The following is a 12,507-nucleotide window of genomic DNA, read 5'->3' on the forward strand; positions in this document are numbered from 1 at the left end:
TCAAAGTGCTGAAATCTTGAACATTTCTATTCTCTTGAAAACTTAAGAATTTCCTTCTTGCTTCAGCTGTAATACAGCATGAAATTCCAGTTTCAGCAATTTGGGTATGATAACACTTTTTTTCCTTGTATATATGAGCTAGATTATATTACTGTTATTTTTGATATCTTTATAATGGGGACAGGACAATATATGAAGTCACATCAAATTCCTTGTTTGCTTGCAAATATTGTGATATGACATGAATGTGGCAAACATATTACCATGAAATTCTGTTGTATATATCTGGTGATATCAGAGAAGGGGGAGGAGGGGTGTGGTACTCTTGCAGTACTCTCTTTCCAAATTGGCAAAATCTTTATATGGTCCCTAGGCATTTCCTGGTAATACTTGAGTTTTATTCCTGTGCTACCACTTTGTGATCCCATGACATACCTAGCTAATTAAATCAATTTTCTGCCAAAATAAAATCCAATTGATTTGGGTTTATAATACCCTACACACTTTTTTTTTTTTTTTTCAAGTCGGAGTTAAGTCCGTAGTTTGGGAACCTGTCTTTTGAGGTAAACTTTCACAATCTTGATGAAGTAGGCTACAGATATTTTCCTTGCTCCTTTGCCCCTCATACACAGTTGAAGACAGTATCAAAGTTAAACATGTGCTATCATTCCATTTTGATATTACATGTATGGTTTTATACGTTCTGAAAATTGTTGTAAGATCAGATTCTATGGTACAATATCATTTACCACTATGGTATAGCAGTGGCTCACTTACAATTAGTGAATACCTTTAAGCATTACCTTTCAGGCAATATACATACTGAAAAGAACTCTAGGCAGAAGTAAATAACTACTTTTTACATAATTGGAGCATTTTCTCCAAGACTCAGGGAGTCTTTATTTCTTTTTGTCTGAGAAACAGCAAGTTTAATATATTCTTAAAGTTCTACTGATTTCAAAACCTCCATTTAACCTTTCTGAAGAGAAGAAAGGGATTTAAACCCTTTTGACCAATCCTCAAAAGGTTCATGGAAACCCACCTTGGCTGATAAGGGGGATAACTGCTGTCTGCTAAACAACCCTTTTAAGACTTTGTCATACAGCTACTGTCCTTGTTTGATTCTCACTGACCTTTAAAAGACTGATCAACTTTGAAGATCAAACATAAGATTAATTTGTGGTGTATAACCTTATTAGCATGCTGAATTTTGGCCCCTGTTCTAGATTCAACAATGACAATTTATACAGATTGCTCAGCAAATGCAGAGAGCTATTGATCTCTGCAGGATTCATCAATGCAGTGTTGCTGTTGTGACTCATCTAGAGCTGCTCTTAAATCATTTGATAATGCTGTAGGTTGACCTAGTGGTTTCTGTACAAATATTTTTACTTAAGTGCCTCTTACTTGAAATTGTCTGAGATGGGTAAAGCAGAAAATAGATGACTGTGTGTAGCCCACAAAAGGGTCATTAAGAGATAATGCCAGACTATTAGATTTGATGCTTCTGGCCTCCAACAGCTTTTGGAACTGATTAGGCCTGAGGGGGATAAAGGCCTGCCAACACAAACAAAGCAATGAAGAATTATTCCTGTTATTCAGAGGGACATAGTTTGGGGCTACAACTTGATATCCAGAGTGGAGAATCCACACAGATACATGCAGAAGCACAGCAGCGTATATGGATTAGTTAGGACTTCACATGAGTTACAGCACCATTGTCATTGGAAAAGCATGAAATAAGAAAATGTGCATATAACTTGTTTGATATTTTATAAACCCTATACAAAAGGCTTTATATAGCTTTTTGGTAATGTCAGAATAAAAACACTCTTTTAAGAATGATGCTGGGTTATCTCAGTAGACATAGGATCGCAATGGAAGGAACGTAAATGTTACAAAATGTAGTCAGATATGTTCTTACACAAAAAAAATCAGAAAAGATTATTCCAGTCCAAGAAAGTGGCCCTAATTCTGAGATTAGTGCATTGCACAACACTAGAAAAAAGCATAGCCACAAATAACCACATAATTAAGAAATTAGGTTATCCACACACACACACACGCACACAAAAAAAAAAAAGGATTTGTAATACATATTCTGTTTCTTCCCTAATATCCTTACTGAAGCATGAGACAATAGAGGACTTTGATTCATTTTTAATGTTTTCACTGCCAAATTCAAAGACTCAGAGTTCCCATAAAATTAAAAGACATGGTCCCAAAATCCCCTTTTCACATCCCTCTTGAATATAATTTCCAGTTACCTCCAACTTACAAGTCAAGTTTACACAGATTGGTTGTCTTCCTGCTTACTCATTTTGGTGAAGAATCTATTTGCCCTTAGCTTTTTGCTCATACCTGTGAAATGTCATGTTCCCACAGAGAGTTCCCCAGTCAGTTCCCCAGCTAACACTATTCCTTTATGTTCCCTCATAGTTTCCTTTTCCTGTGAGCCTTCTAAGTATTTACTTGCTTAATTTATCTTTTCCTGCTACTTAAGCTACAATGAAAAGGAGAGTTGAGCTATCTGAGAGCAAAAACCATGCAGAGAAATTACACAGGGACATGACAATAAAACTGTGGGAATATTTATTGCATAACTTGCATTGATCCTTTTGTTGTCATTATCTGGCGATAGTACCAAATAAATTACATTGCATTTACACAAACACTGTGAACATCAGCAAAATTTCTGCTGTTTTCCATGTGGGTGTTCATAAAAAGGATGACCTGAAAAGGAAAACATGAAATCCTCTTCTTTACAGAAACAAACAAACAAAGAAATTTAAAGAGCATTATTTATGTAACACTTCTCTTCATATTAGATCAAGGAACCAAGACAGAAGATATCTGGTTGTCCTGGTTTCAGCTGGGATAGAGTTAATTTTCTTCACAGTGGCTGATATGTGCTGTGTTTTGGTTTTAGGAGAAAATAATGTTGATAACACACTGATGATTTAGTTGTTGCAGAGCAGCGCTTACACAGTGCCAAGGACTTTTCAGCTTCTCCTACTGCCCTGCCAGTGAGGAGGCTTAGGGTTAACAAGCAGCTGGGAGGGAACACAACCAGGACAGCTGACCCAAAGGGATATTCCATAATATATGGCACCACCCTGGACAATAGGGAGGGTTGGAGACTGCTTCAGGACTGACTGGGCATCAGTCAGCAGGTGGTGAGACATTTCATTGTGCATCAATTGTTTTGAATATATATATATATATAAATATATATATATAATTTGGGGCCCAGAGGGTTGAGATAACAACAGATAGGACCAGAGAGTGTTAAAACAAGATTTGTTATAAGCATTATATTAGTTTAATAGTTGCTGGTCAAAATGTTGTTCACAGTGTTGTTTTATGTGCTTTTGAGGTTGTTTTTCTTAATTCCTTTCTTGTTTATCATCTCAGGGAGCTCCCTGTGGTGGTTTTACTCAGCCAGGCAGCCAAGATCTACCACAACCACTATCTCACTCCGCCTCCTCAAAGGGAAAGGGGGACAAGGGTTGAGATAAGGAAAGGAGATCACTCAACAATTAACACAGGCAAAACAGACTGAGCATAGGGAGAATAAAGAAATTTATTACCTATTACTAACAATCTGGAGAAGTGAGAAACACAGAAAACAAACTAAACCACTATTCCCCCCATCCACTCTCTTCCACCTCTTCCCCACAAGTGGTGCAGGGGAACAGGGAATGGGGGCTGCGGTCAGTCCCTGTTGCTTCGTCTCGCCACTCCTTCACGGTCACTCTGCCCCTGCTCCATGTGGGTCCCTCCCACGGCATGCCATCTTTCCCAAACTGATCTTGCAGGGGCTGCCCACAGGCAGCAGCTCTTCAAGAACTGCTCCCACATGGCTCCGTACCATGGGGTCCATCTGTCAGGAGCAAACTGCTCCAGCACGGGTCCCCCACGGGCCCCCCATGGGCGACAGCTCCCCCAGACCCGCTGCTCCTGCGTGGGCTCCTCTCCACGGGCTGCAGCTCCGGCCCGGGGCCTGCTCCTGCGGGGGCTCTCCATGGGCCGCAGCCTCCTCCAGGCCACATCCACCTGCTCCACCGGGGGCTCCTCCACGGGCTGCAGCGTGGAGATCTGCTCCGTGTGGGACCCATGGGCTGCAGGGGGACAGCCTGCTCCACCAGAGGCCTCTCCACAGGCCGCAGGGGAACTGCTGCTGCGTGCCTGGAGCTCCTCCTGCCCTCCTTGTGCAGTGACCTTGGGGTCTGCAGGGCTGGTTCTCACTCCTTGCTCTCCCAACTGCTGTTGTGTAGTAGTTTTTTATCCTTTTCTTAAATCTTTTCTTAGAGAGACGCAAACAACATCGCTTACTGGCTTGGCTCTGGCCAGTGGCAGGTCCCTTTGGAGCTGCCTAAACCTGGCCCTTATCTGACATGGGGCAGCTTCTGGATTCTTCTCACAGAGGCCACCCCTGCAGCCCCTGATACCAAAACCTGCCACGTAAACCCACTACATTGGCCTAAGTTTGTTTATGCTTTTGCCCATTAGAATATACTATGTGCTCATATTACCCTGACTGTGAACTTAATCTGGTGTTTTTACTTATTATGACCATCATTTTGTACGTCGGGAACTTTACATTGGAAACTATCAAGAAATACACACCGTGGAACATCCTGTGGTTTTATCTGTATGACAACAGGGATGACGTGAAGACGTTTGATGGAAAATCTGCCTTGTCCCTGGCACAGGTAAATGGGTTACAAGGCAAAACAGTGCTATATTATTATTATTATTATATTTATTATTTTCCCTTCCTTTTTTGTCCTGTTAAACTTTTTTTTTTTTTTTTTTTTTTTTTTTTTTTTTTTTTTTTTTCTGTTCTGGATTTTCTCTCCCATCCAACTCAGGGCAGGGAGGGGGAGGGAGTGAATGGTTGTGTTGTGTTTAGCTGCCTTCTGGATTAAACCACAACACTGGTAGAAACTTGTAGAGAAGTACAAAAACTATTCTGTCAAGAGCCAGTGCAAGGCATAAATATTGACATTACTTACCTTGGAAATCATTTCCTCATCCTTCTTCTGTCCTCAGAAATCCAAACATATCTGAATCCAGAGCAGCTGGGTCTAGAAGCCTCTTTATTGCTTAATTTTCTTAAATGCATTTCAAACAATCGAGTTTTTGATCCCTCCCCCCCCTTTTTTTTTCAGTTCAAGCTTTTTAATGTAGTTACCAGTTTAGTTAACTGAATGCCTTAACCATGTAGAGTGATGGAATGACAACCAAAACTGGAATATAATATGATGATCAGTAGTGACTTGCATCAAAGCACTTAATATTAAAAGGTAATGTGAAATAAATTGAGTTCTTGTAAAGGCTTAGAGTTTGCATGCATGCTATTTTTCTAGGTTAATGGAGATAATGCTTCACTTTCTTGTTCTGTTTGAATTGTGAACATACAGAATTTCTTTTTATGATTAGTGATATTCCAGTATATTACTGATATAATTACTGATATATTGAGGTTATATCAAATTTTCAATAGTATACCTGACAGCTAAACTTGCCAAAAGACATGGGTTGTTAAAAACTGAAGTATTTATTATTTAAAATTATATTTCAATTTGCACTCTTATAAAAGTTTGTAACATAAGTTAGCTTATTAAATTATTTTTAAAAATGAAGGTTAGTTTATAGAAATGTAACTGAGCAGAATAATTCAAAATCTCTTGCTTCTAAGACTGTACTAGGGACTATATTTGTAATACATATTAATAGTCATTAGTATACCCCTTAAAAACATATAAACAGGTTTTTAAAAGGTTAAAACTCAGAGATGATATTTTTTCCTTAATCTCTTAAGTCTTTTAAAAGTGGAATAGATGGACAGAAAATAAATGTTTTTCATGATCATTAAGGATCCAAACCTCTGAGCTTGCTCAAAAATCTTTATGAACAGAGGCATGAGAAAGGTTGATGGTTTTGAAGATTAATTTTATTCATAGTAAAGTTTTTATTTACAATGAAAACATCACCAGCAATTTATATTTTTATTTGAGATCATGATACTTTTAAAGCACTTTAAAAATATTTCTCTGAATATGTAACTGTGACTTATGTAACATTGATATGATAGACTTGCTTGAATCACTATGCCCATTTTCTTAAGTAAGCTTGATCACTCTTCTTCAATTGATCTCAAAATATTTTAAGGTGTTATGCTGATTTTTCAGGTGAGAAGAGTAAACTGTGAGGCAGGTGGATGACTTGTCAATAGTAAACAAGTGAAATGATTCAGGAGCATATATTTCTTTTCCTAAGACCGTAATTGTAATTCTGACTACATATTTGATGTTCTTGGAACGGAAGACTATTTTATCAAAAATTATCAAACTCTCACTTCTGGTATTTGTCAGCTTTAATTTGATCTTACAGAACGAAATAAAAAATAAAAATTAAAATCATTTAAGATACTGTTGGTAAAGCAAAAGAGTCTGTAATAAACTATTGACCATTTCCAAGAAGTGTCTCCTGTTTTTTCTTTGTACCTCACAGTGCTTTAAGTGTAAAGTAGCAGATCTCAAAGTGTGAGGTTGGCACCATGGGGGAACTTTGATCTCCTGTAGGGACGAATTCAAATAAAACAAGCAAAACCAGAATATATATATATATATTTTTCCTGGATTTCTGTCATTTATGACTTGCAACAAATAAAAGCTATTTGTGGTACATGGTGTACTTTATTTTCCTGCTTCAACTTAAAATGGATTAAGATCTGACAGTTAAAAAAAAAAAAGTGTTTCTATAAATATGTTTACAGTGCTAGGAAACCTTGCAGGCTGTGGTCAAAAGTAGCGACATACATAAAAAATAAGTTCAGAATATTTTTGCATATTAATAAATTATTCTAATCAAATGCTTAAGGAAAAATGCATAAAAATTTCTTTAAAGAAATTGAAAGAAACTGAGAGAAGCTCAGTCAATTATTTGAATCTGCCTGGGGTTTTTGAGATTACCATACATAATGTGGTTGTGGTAACAGATAGGTTGTAGGAGTGACAGCAAATTGAGAGAAATACAAAAATGTGAGACCAAGGAGAAGATGTCACTAGGATAAGATGACAAGTCACACAAGGAACTCAGCTGAAAAACTGAAGGACTATGGAAAAGATGGATAACGTTACAAACTGCCACTGAGACAAATGCCAACACATTGCTCATCTCTAGTTGCCTATGCTGACATCTCTGAAAAAGGGGTCTGGAGGGAATTCTGGGAACTGCAGACCAGTGAGTTTCACTCACTGCAAAGGCAGATGAGCCTATAATAAAGCACAGATTACTGAGCACACATGTGAAATAGTATGCTGAGAAGGAGTCCAGATTGTCTGAGATGAGAAATGCAGCCAAACTGACCTGCTGGGTTTGAGGTAGCCCATAGATAAGGATGACACCATGGAAACCATATAACGAGATTTTCAAAAAGCCTCTGATGGTCTTCCACACCCAAATCTGTTAAAGGAACTGAGCTGTCAACAGATTCAAGGAGAGTATGTTTTAAAGATTGGAAGCAAACTTCAGAACTTATTTATTTTCCATTTTGGAGAAGAGTCAGCCATGAATTCATCCCATGATCAGTCTTATTCAAATTTTCAGGACATGGAGAAGGGACTATTGAGTACATTTTCAAGTTTATATATCATATTAACCTCTTGCAAGCAGTCAAATGATGTACTAGTGACAAAGTACTGGAAAAGAACTCACCAAAAAAATGATGAGGCTAAATTTGGAAGTATAACTTAAAAATGAGTAAAGGTTAAAAGTTTTCTAAATAATTGGCTCCATCTGCAGTAGCAGAAACAAAACCCGCCAGAATAGATTTTGCTCAGGACCGACACTGAGAGAAAGACAGGGGATGTCATTTTGCTAGTAAATAAATTCATGCTGTCCCAGACTTTCTGCATTGTATATAGTTCTGGCCTCTACACCTAAGAATAACGTCAATCAAGATAGATAAGATACAGAGAAGACCACGGAAAACAATCAGGTGGATAGAGCAGCTTCTGTCTGGGGAGAAACACAGAGGCTGCAACTCTTCAATTTGGAGAGGAGGGTGATGGGGCAGGGACATGACTTGAGGTTTACAAAATTGTGGAGGTGATGAACAACATCATTGCAGCATTGCTATTATTCACCATATAAAACTGTGCTGAAACACAGGCTTTTGATCAAACTAATATTAGGTTAGTTGAAAACATACAAAATAAAGTAATTCTTTATGTAATAAGCTTCTGTAACTTAATCTTGCAAGAGATTGTGGGAGAAGATAATATTGGCTAATTTAAAAGGGATTAGGCAACTTCATGAGCAACAGGTCTAAAAAAGTACTGGACGAGGCATGGTTGTGTCTACCATCACTGCATATACAGCAATTCTGAGGTGCAGAAGTATGAAGCATCTCTAAAGATCACCTCTAATTTCCTGTCCTTGCAGATTTCCCTTAGGACCGCCTGAGTGTCTGACTGATAAAAATCTCAAAGTCCTTCTTGTGAAGGTGTAAGGGGAAAAGGAAGAGAATTCAGCAAGATGCCAACAGTCAAAGGGAACAGTGAATGAAGAAATGAATGATTGTGAAAGTCAAAAATGCAAAACCAAGGAACTTCAGAGAGACTTTGCACAGAGCACACCACCAGAGCCCACTGCTCCCTGATGACATCCAAGGAGCCAGTGGATTAAACTCATTCAGAATCACAGAATCACAGAATGGTTAAGGTTGGAAGGGACCTCTGGAGCTCATCTGATCCAAGCCCCCTCTTCAAGCAAGGACACCTAGAGGAGGTTGCCCATGATCACATCCAGACAGTTTTTGAAGATCTCCAGGTAGGGAAACTCCACAATGTCTGTGAACAACCTCTGCCAGCGCTCCATCACCTGCACAGGAAAGAAGTGCTTCCTGATGTTCAGTGTTCATACAAGTGTTCATTAACAAAAAAGTCAATGGTTATCAATAGACACCATACTGTTAAGGGCTCAAAATAGTAAGTTATTGATATATGGGGAAATCTGTCAGAAAAAGGATTAATTTTAATTGTGACCTTGACCTTGACAGAGTTTAACGGGGGGGGGGGTGAAGTTGGGGGGGGGGGGGAGTACCAACAGTTTCTAGTGTTTTAAAGTGAAGAAACATCTTTTCCACAGAACGGCTTTTGCCCCTGGGTTTTAAAGAATCTAAAAGAAAAGAATACTTTAGTCTCTTGATTTCTGAATGATTTTCTTCATGAAAATAATAGAGGCCTTTATCTGAAATAACTCCGGGAACATCTTTTTTATTCTTCATTGTCCCAAGGTACTTTACAGATCAATTGTAAACAAATGAGTAGGATTAAGTAGTATGCTTTTATAGTAGAAGCGTATGACATACCACAAACATATTAACAACATGTACTTTTTTTTTTTTTTTTAACAGCAGTTTCTTTCCAATGTAAATGGGTGTCTGCCTTGGAAGTCCTGGACAAGACATTTTAGTTCTTTAATAAAGAATCTGTTGAACAAGGCATTAGAGAGAAAAACAAAACAAAACAAGACCAAAACAAACAACATAAAATAGCCAAAAGACGATCATACTCTAGGTAAAGATATTGCTGGGGTGGGGAACTAAACACACACACACACAAAGACACACAAACTAACAATCAAAACCAAACAAAAATAGGAAATAGGGTCAACTGCATAAACAGCTGTAGGAATATGGTTTAATGAAAATGATATAATTTAACTCCCATGGATTATTTGAGAGAGCATAATCCAAACCAGAGAGATTGTTTGATTAAATTCTGAAAGCTATGGGATTTGTACCAATTTTTCTTCTGGAACTTGTGGCCATTGTGGTAGCGGAATTCAAGAAAATGCATAAAAGTACATATCTTTTGGAATTGATTAACGTGAATTTTCTTTTACATCCCAGATTTATTTTTCTGAAAATATGTTCATACTAAATTTAATAAATAAGGAAAAGCTAGTAATAAAAACAAGGTGAAAAACTGTAATTTTGTGGCTTCATTTATTCCCAGGTTGTCATACATGGACTCAGAATAATACTTCAGCTTCAGTAGCTGTACAAGAAGTTTAATACTTTATAAAGTTGATTTGACATAAATAAATAAATAAATAAATAAATGCATTTACAGCCTTAAGGAAAGAAAACACATTTATTATCTTAACATATACAAATATGATCAGAGCTCATAAAAGAAAATACGGTCCCAGTGGCATTTCTTATTATTGTTATCTAAAGTACAAACAAGAAATGTGATTATTAATTTTACAGAAAGCAACAATCATTTAAACAATCTTTAGTAAAACACGCCCCCCTTTTCAAAACACTACTTAGAAAATAATGATGCATAATTACTCTAAACTGAATGCAATCCACTTTCACAAAACTGAATGGAAATAATAAAAATCCAGACAGTTCTACAACTAAGCAAGGAACAACAGAAATAGAAGCAGCATCTGAATGTTGGGAAGACATTTAGTCTAAGGAAACATCCCCATAAAAGCAATTGTTTTACAGGTGAGAGGGGATAGAGATATCATGGCAAAATGTACAGGAATCATGATAGCAATCTAACAAATGAAATTATTATAATTAAATCATTACTATACCATAAAACATAGTATTTCTTATTTACATTAGATGACAGCTGGGAATCATACTATTCAAATCTGGTATTTAACAGCCAAGAGTTCATAAAAAGACTTTCTTTTCAACCCGTCTCCTGCAGAAATTCAGGCTACTAATGTTCCTAAAATCAAAATTGTGCAGATCTATCAAAAGGATGGAGAATTTAGGGTTAGAAAAAATAAACAAACAAACAAATAAATAAAAATTCATGCAGTGCTCTGACCTCCTTTTATCCAGGGGTATGGGAGATTGAAGTAGATGCCCTCCTCAAGCAGCCTCCTCTATAATTCTCTCTCTTGTCTTTGGCTCATTTTTTTGAGGCCAGCGTTTTTTCTCATAAAATAATAGAAGGGAAGAGCAGAAGTATCCTTCACTGAAATTGGAATAGATCAGAGTGCCACAGACCCTTCTGTAAAGAACACAGACACAGGACAACCTTCCTCTGACAATCTGATGGCACTAGCTTATACCAATGCACTCTCAAGACTTCTCTTGAGTCTGCTCAGCTGCTTTACCTCCTGGGTGCCAAATGGCAGGGATTTAACACTGCTTTAAAAAGCCATCATATTACAATACAGCTATCACAGTGTATTTGATTTAAGTTTAGTTAATTTTTTTTATTTACTATGAGATAGTCATATGTATTATGTGTCAGAAGTTATATTTTCCTCTGTAAGAACATCTGATAACTTGATAACTTTAAAGAATTAGCTTTAAAGCTAATGCTGAATAGATATTCAATAACTTAATGTTCCTGTTCATTAAAACAAATACTTTTTTGCTATTAATATCTTCATATCACCTCTAGACTCATCATTGTTGTTAATTCTTGCAAACCATTTTTGTTGTTGTTGTTGTTGATTTTATATTAATATTCACTTCTGTTTGTAAAACTCCTTGAGATTGACAGTCAAAATCAATGGACTGACCATAGTTTAATTATGCACAAGGAAAAAAAATAGAGTGGTGTTGTGTATTTTGTGTTCCAAAACCTCTGCTCACATACAGTGAGAAGCTTTGGAAAAATGTGATTTATTTGGCCCAAACAGAAAGAAGCATGTAGAATATAGTGCTGATTTTGTCACTGGAGCTCTGTCCCAACCAAGGCTGCCTGAAAATAATCCAACTGCAGGGGGAAAAAAGGGAAAGATTAATCACTCAGAATTAAACTGTCTGATTGTAAAGATGAAACAAGACTTGATAAATGCTAGAGATATTTTACCTCTGGAAGACCATAAAGAAAAGGTTTCCTATAAGCCTTTCATTCTTTCTCCTTTGCCCTTTAGAGGGCTTTTTATTTTCTTCTGTTGAGTCATGGCTGGAAGCCAAAAGATGTGGAAAGGGAAGGGCTGGAATATAAATCCTCTAACCTGCCTTCCAGAAAAAAAAAAAAAAAAAAAAAAAAAAAAAAAAAAAAAGATTTGCATCCAAATCTGTATCTTTACCCTGACACCCATTGGAGTTTTCTCACTAAAAGCAAACTCTTAAAATGATGACTCATTTCTCACTGACTCCCACCCTCTCCCCCTGTAAATCGAGGGGGAAGAAAAAAAAAAAAAAAAAAAAAGACAGGCTCCTAGTTTATCTTCTGGGTGATAAACTGACCTGTTTGTATAACCCATCCTCATTACTGATGAGCTGAGGGCTGATCACATGACCAGAAGAACAAGTCGGTCTGTGATATACTGTATTTTCACAGGATGACTGTGAGTCACCAGTGTGATGCAGCCATGGGAATAACTCATGCAACCAGTCGCTGTCTATTCAGACTATCAACAAATATTAAGGACATAGGGTAGGACATAAGGGAGATCATATCTGGAGCATGGTATGCAATGAAGAAGTAGTCACAGTCAGGGAAA

Source organism: Anser anser (genome assembly GCF_964211835.1).
Source record: "Anser anser genome assembly, chromosome: 2".
NCBI classification, from domain to species: Eukaryota; Metazoa; Chordata; class Aves; order Anseriformes; family Anatidae; genus Anser; species Anser anser.